This window comes from Solanum lycopersicum, chromosome 8, assembly GCF_036512215.1.
Source record: "Solanum lycopersicum chromosome 8, SLM_r2.1".
Taxonomy (NCBI): domain Eukaryota; kingdom Viridiplantae; phylum Streptophyta; class Magnoliopsida; order Solanales; family Solanaceae; genus Solanum; species Solanum lycopersicum.
Window position 1 is genome coordinate 8,312,154 of NC_090807.1, and position 12,763 is coordinate 8,324,916.

The 12,763-nt window shown below is 35.4% G+C and overlaps 1 long non-coding RNA gene across 1 annotated transcript; it reads left to right on the forward strand.

The window, feature by feature from the left end:
* Positions 1 to 5,088: 5,088 nt before the first annotated feature.
* LOC138337677 (uncharacterized) lies at positions 5,089 to 6,734 on the forward strand. Its single transcript, XR_011211079.1, has 2 exons — positions 5,089 to 5,205; positions 6,213 to 6,734. It is a non-coding gene; the product is annotated as an uncharacterized lncRNA (long non-coding RNA).
* The last annotated feature ends 6,029 nt before the right edge of the window (positions 6,735 to 12,763 follow it).

Sequence of the window (12,763 nt, forward strand, 5' to 3'; positions counted from 1 at the left end):
AAAATATTAAGTAGCTAGAAATTGACAAATATATATATGTATATTCTTTTTGTTTTCTTATTCGATCATATAAATCTTTTTTTTTTGAATAATCATCCTATATAATTTCATGTAATATAGAATTTTATTTTTAAATTTTTTTTAGTATTTAATTATATATTATTCTAAATTTCTAAAGAACTACTACGAATAATTTAAAAAAGAAATCAACAAGCAAACCGCAATCATAATCACAGTTTCTTTAAATCATACACTAATTCCTTTTATGAATATTGTTAAATCTAGAAATGAATTACCGAATTAGTAAATTATTGTTGTGATTTTTAAAATGATTATGTTATGCATTGTATCTATTGTTATCTTGTATTTAAATTATTGTTTTATGTATTATATTTTTAAATTAAAATTGTTATCTTATCATTTAAATTTTTTGCATTCTTCATAGTGGAAATTAATATAACATCAAATTGTATCACAAAGTAAGAAAAATTAAAAAAATATTTAAAACATTATTAATTCGAGATGAAAGTAGTATATATAAAATTATTTTTTTTTAAAAAATGTTATATTAAATTTTAAAAGAATTGCATATATTAAAGATTTAATTAATAGTCTTATATAAATAATAATATGCTAATTACAAAAAAAATAGAAATAATAATATAATATTCAAAAAGTGAAATAGAGAGTATGAATTGTAGTTCTCCAAATTTGGAGAACTACTATTCAACTCTCTATAATTGGAGAGTAGAAGATAAAAAAGTTGGAGAGGACATTTTCTATTTTACTCTCCAAATATAGAGAATGAAGAGAAAAATAGAGTAGGGTTAGAGATGGTCTGATATGCTTATGTTCGCTAATAAATTGGACATTAGTTTTTCCTTTGTCTTCTCCAATAGTCTATTAACACAAGTAAATGAAAGATACGTAATTTAAAATATTGACCATAGAAAAGTATCATATCATATTTTTTATTATGATTTCTTTTATTAATATGTATTAGATTCTATAAAATAATTATAGATGAAAACAATAGTGAAAATGAGAAAAAAAATTATGAATTTTTGTTATGAAAAAGTATCATATCGCTTTGCATATGTTTAATTTTGTGTGTATATACGATATAGATAATTAAAAAAATATAAGAAAATAAAATAATTCATGGAGCATCAATTAATAATATTGAATCATTTATTATATTGAATAAATATGAAATTGAACAATTTCATTTTTATGGATAATGCACATTTTTTTCCTTCCAAACAAAAGGTATTAACTTTTTTTTTACAGCCAATACGCTAGTTATATTAATGCATAAAAAGGTTCAAAGAGTTGAAAGATGTGATAGCATCACTTACAATCCATCTAGGGAAATTAGAAAGCCAAACAACTTTGCATACTAATGAAATAGAAAACTTTGTTAAATTATGTGTTTCTAAGTTACAAGAGCTTTGGATATGCTTTACATTGACCATCGCAAAGCACTTCATAAGGGTCCAAATGTCTTCACTTAGAGTCTCTATCTCCCATGAGACTATAGTTCTTTGTAGTACCATATCCACCACATTTTTCGCATCTGATAAGATTTGCACCTTTGTCCACCCCTTTTCTCTAGCATTTTCCAGTGCCATACGAATTGTCATTGCTTCAGCAGTGATGGATTTCCCAACATATTGAATTGGGGAACAAAGGTATGAAGCAGGTTACCGTAGCTATCCAAAACCACCACGCCAATTTTTGTCGTCTTCTTTCCCTTATGCATACCAGCATTTGCAAACACAACAATACCATCTTGTACCATAGTTATATTTCTATCATCATTACAAGCAGGTATAACTATAGGGGAAAATGAAGGAACAAATTGCTTTCATACTCATGAAAATCAAAAAGAGCTTTGTTAACAATATCATTACGATCAGAAATTTCTTCATTGAAACGCTTTGAATTTCTAGCCTTCGAAATTTGCCAAATAATAGAAATACTTAATTTTAAAAAATCAATAGACTCAGGATATGTTTTAGCATTAGTAAAACGATCATCCCACCATCCAGCAAAATTCATAGTATTTTCGAAATTAGGGCAATGAATGGAGCAAATTTTCCAAACTAATTGGGCACTAGGGAATCTAAAGAACTTGTGATCAATCGTTTCATTCTTAAGTCAACAACCCTTACACACTCTAGACATATGCCTCATTCTCTTAGAAATCACGTGGTTGACCAATAATACATTCAATATACATTTCCAAATAAAATGCTTATACTTGTTTTTAATAATCATAGACCATAAAAAGTGATTGGGCTTTCTCATTACTCACTTGTTCACATATGAACATTTTCCTAACTAAGTTGTATCGTGATTTAACCTCATACTTTCCAGACTTTTTATGGTGCCAAATAATCTTATCTGGTGAATCTGTAGTTTAGATAGGTATAGATACTATTGTATTAACGCCATTTGGTCAAAAACAATTTTGAAGTTCATCCAGTTTCCATGCATCGGCACTTTTTTCTATAAGATCATTCATTCTCAACTCGACCTCTAGTGGAGCATGCATTAGATTAGGTTTGAAACCACTAGAGTTAGGAATCCATGGATCTGTCCATACTTTAATACTTTCTCCACAGCCTATCCTCCATCTAATGCCCTTTGTAAAAGATCTCTACCCCAAATAATGCTTTTCCATATCCAAGAACTAGTAGACGAAAAAGTGTCTTTAAGGAAAGCAGTAGGTGGAAAATATTTACTCTTCAGGATTCTAAACAGTAAAGAATCTTCTTGGGTCAAAATTCTCCAAGCAAGCTTTGCCAACAAAGCTTGATTAAATGACTTTAATTCTCTAAAGCCTATGCCCCTTTTAGACTTTGTTGAACAAAGGATCTCCCATTTTTCAAAATGCATCTTCCTTTTATCCTTATCATGCCCCCACCGAAAATTAGATAACATAGTTGTAATCTCTTTACTTGATGAATTTGGAAATTGAAAACAAGAATAGCAGACAAAACAGATTTAAGCATCACTTCTTTTCCAGCCGGACTTAAGAAGTTATTTTTCCATCCTTTTATTTTGAATTTCACCCTATCTTTAATAAACTCTAGCATTTTTTTCTTTAATTTTCCAACTACCGCAGGCAGCCCCAAATACAATCCTAAGTTATTCCTTTGTAGTTGCCCTACCACTTCACTAATATTATCTTTTTCAATATTAGAACAATTTTTACTAAAGAAAATAGCAGATTCAATGAAGTTCACTTTTTGGCCCGAACACTTTTCATATATCTTTAACATTTCAGAATTTTTTTGAGCATTCTGAATATTAGCATTACAAAAGATAAAGGAGTCATCAGCAAAAAAATAAATGATTATCGTAGGCCCACCTCTACTTAAGCTTAAACCTTGTATATCCCCACATAATTCCGCTTGATTTAAGAGTCTGGAGAGACCTTCCACATATAACAATATAATATATGAAGAAAGTGGATCTCCTTGTCTTATTCCTCTAGTAAAACTAGGTTTTACTTCTCCCTCTATGTACCCATTAATGTTAAAATTATATGCTAGGGTAGTGATGCATTGCATAATCTAGTTAATAAAAGTATCATGAACCCAATTTTTTTTTAAAAAAACATTTGAATATAAATCCACTCAACTCGATCATAAGCTTTAGTCATATCTAGCTTAATGGTCATATATTTTTGTTTTCCACGTCTTTTATTTTTAAGAAGATGAATGAACTCATGAGCTAGAACAACATTATGAACTATTTATCGTTTTCCAATAAAAGCAAATTGAATTGGAGAAATAATATTGGGAAGGTAACCTTTAAGTGTCTTGACAATGATTTTAGCAATAATTTTGTATATTGTAGAGCATAAACTTATGGGTCGAAATTGACTAACATCACTAGGATTTTTCACTTTAGGAATAAAAATTATAAGAGACTGTTTCCAAGAAGGTAACAAATATCCTAAATGAAAAAAGCTTTTTACAGCTTCACAAACATCAAAAGAGATAACAGTCCAATACTTTTGAAAGTAAAAAGGCGTCATACGATCTACTCCTAGAGCTTTTAACGGATGCATATCAAGAACTTAAAAATTACTTGATACTCATATTCAAATTTTGTCGAATGTGTTGACACTAGAAAATTCATGTTTGGTTACTTGTTCCTATTATCTAAAGGAGCAATATTATGGAAGAGTGCTAAGCAATCTATCATTGGTGTATCCATAATGAATTCAGAACTTGTGGCATGTTATGAAGCCACAATTCATGAATTATGACTGCGAAACTTCATTTCAAGACTTGAGGTTGTTGACATCATTATCAAGTCATTAAAAATTTATTGTGATAATACTGAAGCATTATTGTTCTTCAAGAATGATAAGTAATACAAAGGTGTCAAATATATGGAATTAAAGTATTTTACTGTCAAGAAAAAAGTTCAGAAATAAAGAGTGTAACTTGAGAATATTAGAATTGATCTCATGATTGCATATTCGTTAAAACAAAGGTATTTAAAGAACGTATTCACAATATGGTCTTGATTGTACTTATGATTGATAGATTTATGATGTTTCTACAATCTGAGCTCAATTATATGTTTATGATATACATTATTAATGGATTTCTTATTTCTAATGGTGTATAAGTTATTGTTTTGATAATTACAAGATAGGTCTCTATGACACATTATTGTGGATCGTAATGGTATATGTTTGATATGAACCTAGTATGATAAGTCACTAATGTACTATATGAAAGGAAGTATGTAACTAAAATTTTATGTACAACCGTCATAACTCACATTAGTAGGTTGTTATATTGAGGTATGTATGATGGACATTATAGAAGATACTTATTGTAAGTGCAACTAATGTTTATGAAATATTAATATTATATGGTCATTGTGCCAAGTGGGAGAATGTAAGATTTTTTCTTACTTATGGCCTAAGTTTCTTGTAGCCCAAGAAATACCATCAATAATATTTAACGAATAATAGATCTGGCCCGTACATTGGTTATTTGATAGACGTACCAGTTTAAGTCTTAACCTCTATAAATTGGTCTTCCTCCATCAATTGGGATTATCACATATTCTATACAATAATATCATCGTTGACGGTTGTGGTAACGTAAGGCTACGACAAGGAGTAGAAACCATTTACAACTAACACTTCCGATTTGATGATATCTTCCGCATCAGGTATGTGATCCTAACGATCTCTATATAATATTATCGTGTTCAAAATCATGATATTATGTATTAAAATATTTAATCTTACTTGTGACATCCAAACTTGAATTGTTTGAACAGATAATCTTTGTATATCTTCTGCAAATAATTCAAATTAGAAAAAGAAAAAAATTATCATAGGCATCGTCCAAACATCACATTAGATGTAACTCTGTAATACAATATGTTCACTAAAGTTTTTCATACAAAACTTTGACCACAAGAAAGGAAATACAACACAATTTTTGCACAATCCTCGTACATGATGTACCATAGAACGCTACCTTATATGCCTTAATTTCTTTTAGTCAATTATTTTAGTTTGATTAATTTTAATACAATAGAATATTCTATATATTAGCTATATTTGGTCAGAGTTTCTGTACCATGCCATCTTAAACGTTTAATGATTATATTGTGTCAACCATCAAATTCTATTTGAATATAACATTGAAGTTTTAACATAATTTTGTGCTGGAATATTTGAAGTGTTTGGACTCTTTCACTTTGTCGTACTCGGAGGTCCCGAGAGTACATGCCAGACGAAACGACGGTGGCTCCATACGGGGGATTTTAAGTTAATCTTTCCAAAATGTAATTATTATATTTTGTTTTAAACTGTCTAGTAAAATTAAAATTGTTGTTACACTAAGCAATAAATAAGTGTATTTTGTGAAAATAGTTTGTTAGTCATCAAAGTGGTCATAGTGGAGAAATTAATGTCTACACATATAATATTTATTATCGCTTGATGCATATATTATGTTTCTATACTTTGTTAGTTATAAAAGTGGACAGACTAAATGCATAAAGTATTCATATACACAAAATTTTATGTTATTATGTGTGCATTTGTATTCATATAGCTTGTTAGTCACTAAAGTGGACAAACTAGTATGATTAAGAAAAATATTCAGTCATAATATTGTCATTTATTTATGGAAGTTAATTAAATGTCGATATTGAAAAATGGATAGGTAATCTTACGACAAGCGAAGGATCATCCAGTTATGAACCAAGTAGAAACAAATCACGACATTGTAATTAATGGCAACCACGAAATTGTCGCAACATTGAATCAAAGGTGAGCCGGATATATTGATGACCGGTGGTGAAGAAATGCTTGTAGAGAATGAAACAAACTTGTGGGCACAACTTGTAGTGGTGGAATACAACCATTGAAGTGATGACAAAGGTATTCTGCGACCAGTAGGAGAACACAGAGGAGTAAGTCGGCTATTGTTAAGCTCTAGTTAGAGAGAGGAAGTGTGTGTGTGCTGTGTGGAAAAGAGAATGTTTTTTTTATTGAATTGCTTGAGAGAATTATTAGTAACAGAATTGTGAAACTGATTTTCTGTGACTTGATGAAGTTTATATAAAATTTGTGTAAGTAGCGAATGTTGGGAACATTTTTAATGGAAGATTCTAGGTACACTTTTAGTTATAGCAATTTATCGGAATGGCTTAGCCAGTTGATTATGAATCTAATTTTTTTTTAATTCATCCATTTCAATTTATGTATTAATAACTACATTATAAACACATAATATAAAAAAAGGAAGTGGATGGAATATTTATAAAATCGTCATTCTAATTATTGTTATATGGCACGAAGCGCTGACAAGTACATCCAACTTCTAACTATATCATTATTATAAAAAGAAGTTACTAATTTACTTGAATGTAACTTTTAACATGAAAAATTAAAATATTATCGTTATTTTTAATGAATAGTTTTGAGTCTCTCACTACTCAGAACAATTATTTGAAGTACATTAACATATATTATGTATAATACAAGTTATTAATTTTATGAACCAATTTACAAATAATATATTTATAATAGAAGAATTCTTATCCATTTTCATTTTTTGCTATAAAATTTACTTTTGCCTATATACTGTAACGACCTGTTTAGTCGTTTTGAGCAGCAGATTTTATTTCTGAAAAAACAGGCTGAGACGACGGAACCCACGACGGACCGTCATGGGCACGACGGACCGTCGAGGGGTCTCGTTCCAAAACACTTAGAAATTCTGAAAAATGGATACTGAAATCGACTCTCTGAACTTCGTAACGGAATGGCAGGACGGACCGTCACAGGCATGACGGGCCGTCACAGACTCTTCAGTAAATTTCAGTCTCTGAACTCTGTGACGAAACAGCAGGACGGACCGTCGCAGGCACGACGGCCCGTCACAGGCTGCGTAATTCCAGGCGGAGTCGGATTTCTTTAATGTTTTAAGGGACGTTTTTGACTATTCCGGCTTATAATTATAAAGTTAGTCGTTTAATATTAATAACTCAATTACTTGAGGGCTAAAAGAGGTAACCTTGAGTAAATTAGTGGGTTATTATTGCCATCTTTTATTCTTAATTATATGCTAACTAGGGTAAAAGAAAGAGGGTTTGAATAAAGAAAATAGAAAGAACAAGAAGAGAGAGAGAGAGGATCGATCGAGAAGGGGATCGGGTGTCACGAACCGACACGTAGAATTAGGGGATCGGGTGTCACGAATCGACACGTAGAATTAGGGGATCGGGTGTCACGAACCGACACGTAGAATTAGGGGATCGGGTGTCACGAACCGACACGTAGAATTAGGGGATCGGGTGTCACGAACCGACACGTAGAATTAGGGGATCGAGTGTTACGAATCGACACGTAGAATTAGGGGATCGGGTGTCATGAACCGACACATAGAATTAGGGGATCGGGTGTCACGAACCGACACGTAGAACTAGGGGATCGGAGTGTCACGTTCCGACACATAGTAGTAAGGGAGCGGAGTGTCACGTACCGACACAAGAATAAAGGTGATGAATCTTGAAAGATGTTAATATACTCAATCTAATGAACCTAATTCCCAAATGAGTATGATATGGAGGCTTGAGTCCTCATGAATGTACTTGACGTTAATTATCAAAGATTCTTGTACATGGTGTTGCTACAGATTGAGTATTGTAGTGGATTTATGATATTATCTGATATATACTGTTTTCTATTTTGAGTTGACCGATGATATCTACTCAGTACCCGTGTTTTGTACTGACCCCTACTTGTATGTTTCTTTCCTTGTTATTTGTGGAGTGCAGCAAATGTGCCGTCGTCTTCAACTCAACCGCAGCTCTAGCCAGTCTTCATTACTCCGGATTTCAGGGTGAGCTAATGCTTCTAGCTTGGACTGGATCTTCCTCTTTATGTCTTGATGCCTTGAAGTTCCGGCATGGACTAACTTTTTATGTATTTTAGCTTCTTAGATACTCTTAGATTAGTAATTTGAGGATAGATGTTCTTGTGATGATGACTTCCAGATTTTGGGGATAATAATAGTTGTTGAGTTTTTAGAAGTTATTGAATTGATTTTTATTAATGAGTTTAAGTCTTCCGCATTATTTTCTGTTGATATTATATTGAAATGTTAAGGTTTGGATTGGTTGGTTCGCTCACATAGGAGGGTAAGTGCGGGTGCCAGTCGCGGCCCGATTTGGATCGTGACAAACTTGGTATCAGAGCATTAGGTTCGTTGGTCTCATCACACAAGAACGAGTCTAGTAGAGTCTTAAGGAACGGTAGGGGGACGCCTTTACTTTTCTTTGAGAGGCTATAAGACTTTAGGAAAATTCCATTCTTTCTTTTTTTCGTGCTATTACTTGGGTCCAATTGGTATCTAGGTGATACAAATTGGTATCTGACCATCTTCACTCTATTTCGCAGATGGTTAGAACTAGAGCAACGACTGCGCCAACACCAGCACCGGCGGGACAGGGTGCGTCTGAGCCAGCCATTGGGGCTGTAGCTCGAGGAAGAGTAGCGGCAAGAGGCCGTGGTAGAGTTCATGGGAGGACGTCCTCTAGGGGAAGAGGACGAGCACCTAGCCCATCTCGTACTAGGGCAGTGACTCCTCCACTGACTGAGGAAGTAATAAGAGAAGGAGAGGATGGGGAAAATGAACAAGTGCAGAATGAGGGATTGCCACCCCAGCCTACCCCAGAGATGATAAATCAGGTGTTTGCTTATCTTAGTGGGTTATCTGATCAAGGTCAAACACCTACAGTGTTTTCTGCACCAGCACCTCAGGCTCCGGAGGTACAACATGCGGCTACTGTGGCTCCCCGCATGGATGCCTCATTGGAAATAGGCACATTTCCTCGTCTGACTGCAGGGCCTGTAATGAAATGATCAGCATGAAATTTTCAGTAAGTTCTTGAAATTGAAACCTCCAGTCTTCAAGGGTGCTGAATCGGAGGATGCTTACGATTTTCTGGTTGACTGTCATGAGCTACTACACAAGATGGGCATAGTAGAACGGTTTGGTGTTGAGTTTGTGACTTATCAGTTTCAAGGGAACGCCAAAATGTGGTGGCGGTCACATGTTGAGTGTCAACCAACAGAGGCACCACCTATGACTTGGGCATCATTCTCTAGCTTGTTTATGGAGAAATATATCCCTCGTACTTTGAGGGATAGGAAAAGAGATGAGTTCTTGAGCCTAGAGCAAGGTAGGATGTCGGTCACTGCATATGAGGCTAAGTTTCGTGCATTATCCAGGTATGCTACCCAACTTTGTTTCAGTCCACAAGAGCGGAATTCGCCGTTTTGTGAAGGGGTTGAGGTCAGAATTGCGGATTTCAGCCTTACAGGTAGCGGCTACGGCAAAATCCTTTCAAGAAATGGTTGACTTCGATGTAATTCTGGGTATGACTTGGCTTTCTCCAAATTTTGCAATCTTGGATTGTAATGCTAAAACTGTGGCGTTAGCCAAGCCTGGGACAGATCTGTTAGTGTGGTAGGGCGACTACACTTCCCATCCGGTTCGTATCATCTCCTTTCTTCGTGCTAAGAAAATGGTTAGTAAGGGTTGTTTAGCGTTCTTGGCACATCTCAGGGATGATACTACCCAAGTACCTCCAATTGAGTCGGTCTCGATAGTTCGTGAGTTTTTAGATGTGTTTCCCGCAGACCTTCCTGGCATGCCACCGGATAGAGATATTGACTTCTGCATTGATCTTGAACCGGGTACTCGCCCCATTTCTATACCCCCTTATAGAATGGCTCCCGGGGAGTTAAGAGAGTTAAAGGCACAACTTCAAGAGTTGCTAAGCAAAGGCTTTATTAGACCAAGTGCATCTCCTTGGGGTGCTCCGGTATTATTTGTGAAGAAAAAGGATGGGAGCTTTCGAATGTGCATAGACTACAGACAACTAAATAAGGTAACGGTTAAGAACAAGTATCCTCTTCCTCACATTGATGATTTGTTCGATCAGTTACAAGGTGCTTGTGTCTTCTCTAAGATTGACTTGAGATCCGGTTATCATCAATTGAAGATACGGGCAACGGATGTGCCAAAGACTGCTTTTCGAACTAGGTATGGGCATTACGAATTTGTAGTAATGTCTTTTGGTCTTACGAATGCCCCTGCTGCTTTCATGAGCTTGATGAACGGGATTTTTAAGCCATACTTGGATCTCTTTGTGATCGTATTTATTGATGATATATTGGTATACTCAAAGAGCAAGAAGGAACATGAAGAGCATTTGAGAATGGTATTGGAAATGCTGAGGGAGAAAAAGCTCTATGCCAAATTCTCCAAGTGTGAGTTTTGGCTAGATTCAGTGTCCTTCTTGGGGCACGTGGTGTCTAAGGAGGGCGTGATGGTGAATCCTTCTAAGATTGAGACAGTGAAGAATTGGGTAAGACCTACTAATGTGTCAGAAATAAGGAGCTTTGTTGGTTTAGCTAGCTATTACCGTCGATTTGTCAAGGGATTCTCTTCCATTGCTTCCCAATTGACGAACTTGACTAAGCAGAATGTTCCATTTGTATGGTCGGACAAGTGTGAAGAAAGCTTTCAGAAGCTCAAGACTTTGTTGACTACTGCACCAATTCTCACCTTACCCGTGGAAGGTAAAGATTTCATTGTCTATTGTGATGCATCCTATTCGGGTTTGGGTGCAGTACTAATGCAAGAGAAGAACGTAATTGCTTATGCTTCAAGGCAATTAAAGGTGCACGGACATAATTATCCGACCCATGATTTGGAGTTGGCTGCGGTAGTATTTGCATTAAAGCAATGGAGACACTATTTATATGGAGTTAAGTGTGAAGTCTACACAAATCATCGTAGCCTACAGTACGTCTTTACTCAAAAAGATTTGAACTTGAGACAGAGGAGATGGATGGAACTACTGAAGGACTACGACATCACTATCTTGTATCATCCGGGAAAGGCTAATGTTGTGGCAGAAGCCTTAAGTAGAAAGGCAGGGAGCATGGGAAGTCTAGCTCACTTGCAAGTTTCTAGACGTCCATTGTCTAGAGAGGTTCAGACTCTGGCTAACGACTTCATGAGGTTAGAAGTAAATGAGAAGGGAGGATTGTTGGCTTGTGTGGAGGCGAGATCTTCTTTTCTTGACAAGATCAAGGGAAAGCAGTTTGATGATGAGAAACTAAGCCAAATTCGAGATATGGTGTTACGAGGAGAGGATAAGGAAGCACAAATCGATGAGGAAGGTGTTTTGAGAATAAAGGGAAGGGTATGTGTACCCCGCGTTGATGATTTGATCAACACTATTCTGACAGAGGCTCATAGTTCCGGATATTCTATACATCCTGGTGCAACCAAGATGTACCGTGACCTAAAGCAACATTTTTGGTGGAGTAGAATGAAGCGTGACATTGTGGAGTTTGTTGCCAAATGTCCAAATTGTCAGCAAGTAAAGTATGAACACCAGAGGCCCGGAGGAACACTTCAGAGAATGACCATTCCTCAATGGAAGTGGGAAAGGATTGCAATGGATTTCGTGGTTGGTCTTCCAAAGACAATGGGTAAGTATGACTCTATTTGGGTGATTGTTGATAGGTTAACTAAGTCTGCTCATTTCATTCCGGTCAAGGTGACTTACAATGCAGAGAAGTTAGCCAAAATTTACATCTCAGAAATTGTTCGATTGCATGGAGTTCCACTCTCCATCATATCAGATAGAGGTACGCAGTTTACTTTTAAGTTTTGGAGAACATTGCATGCTGAATTAGGTATTAGGTTAGACCTTAGTACTGCATTTCACCCTCAGACCGATGGTCAGTCTGAGCGAACAATTCAAGTGTTGGAGGATATACTTCATGCATGTGTGATAGAATTTGGAGGCCATTGGGATAACTTCTTACCCTTAGCGGAGTTTTCATACAATAATAGCTATCACTCAAGTATTGATATGGCTCCATTCGAAGCATTGTATGGGAGGAGATGTAGGTCTCCCATTGGTTGGTTTGATGCATTTGAGGTTAGGCCTTGGGGTACTGACCTTCTGAGAGAATCGTTGGATAAAGTGAAATCTATTCAAGAAAAGCTGTTAGCGGCGCAAAGTAGGCAAAAGGAATTTGCAGATCGAAAGGTTAGAAACTTGGAGTTCATGGAGGGTGAACAAGTCTTGCTGAAAGTTTCGCCCATGAAAGGGGTGATGCGGTTTGGAAAAAGGGGTAAACTAAGCTCAAGGTATATTGGTCCCTTCGAGGTTCTGAAGCGCG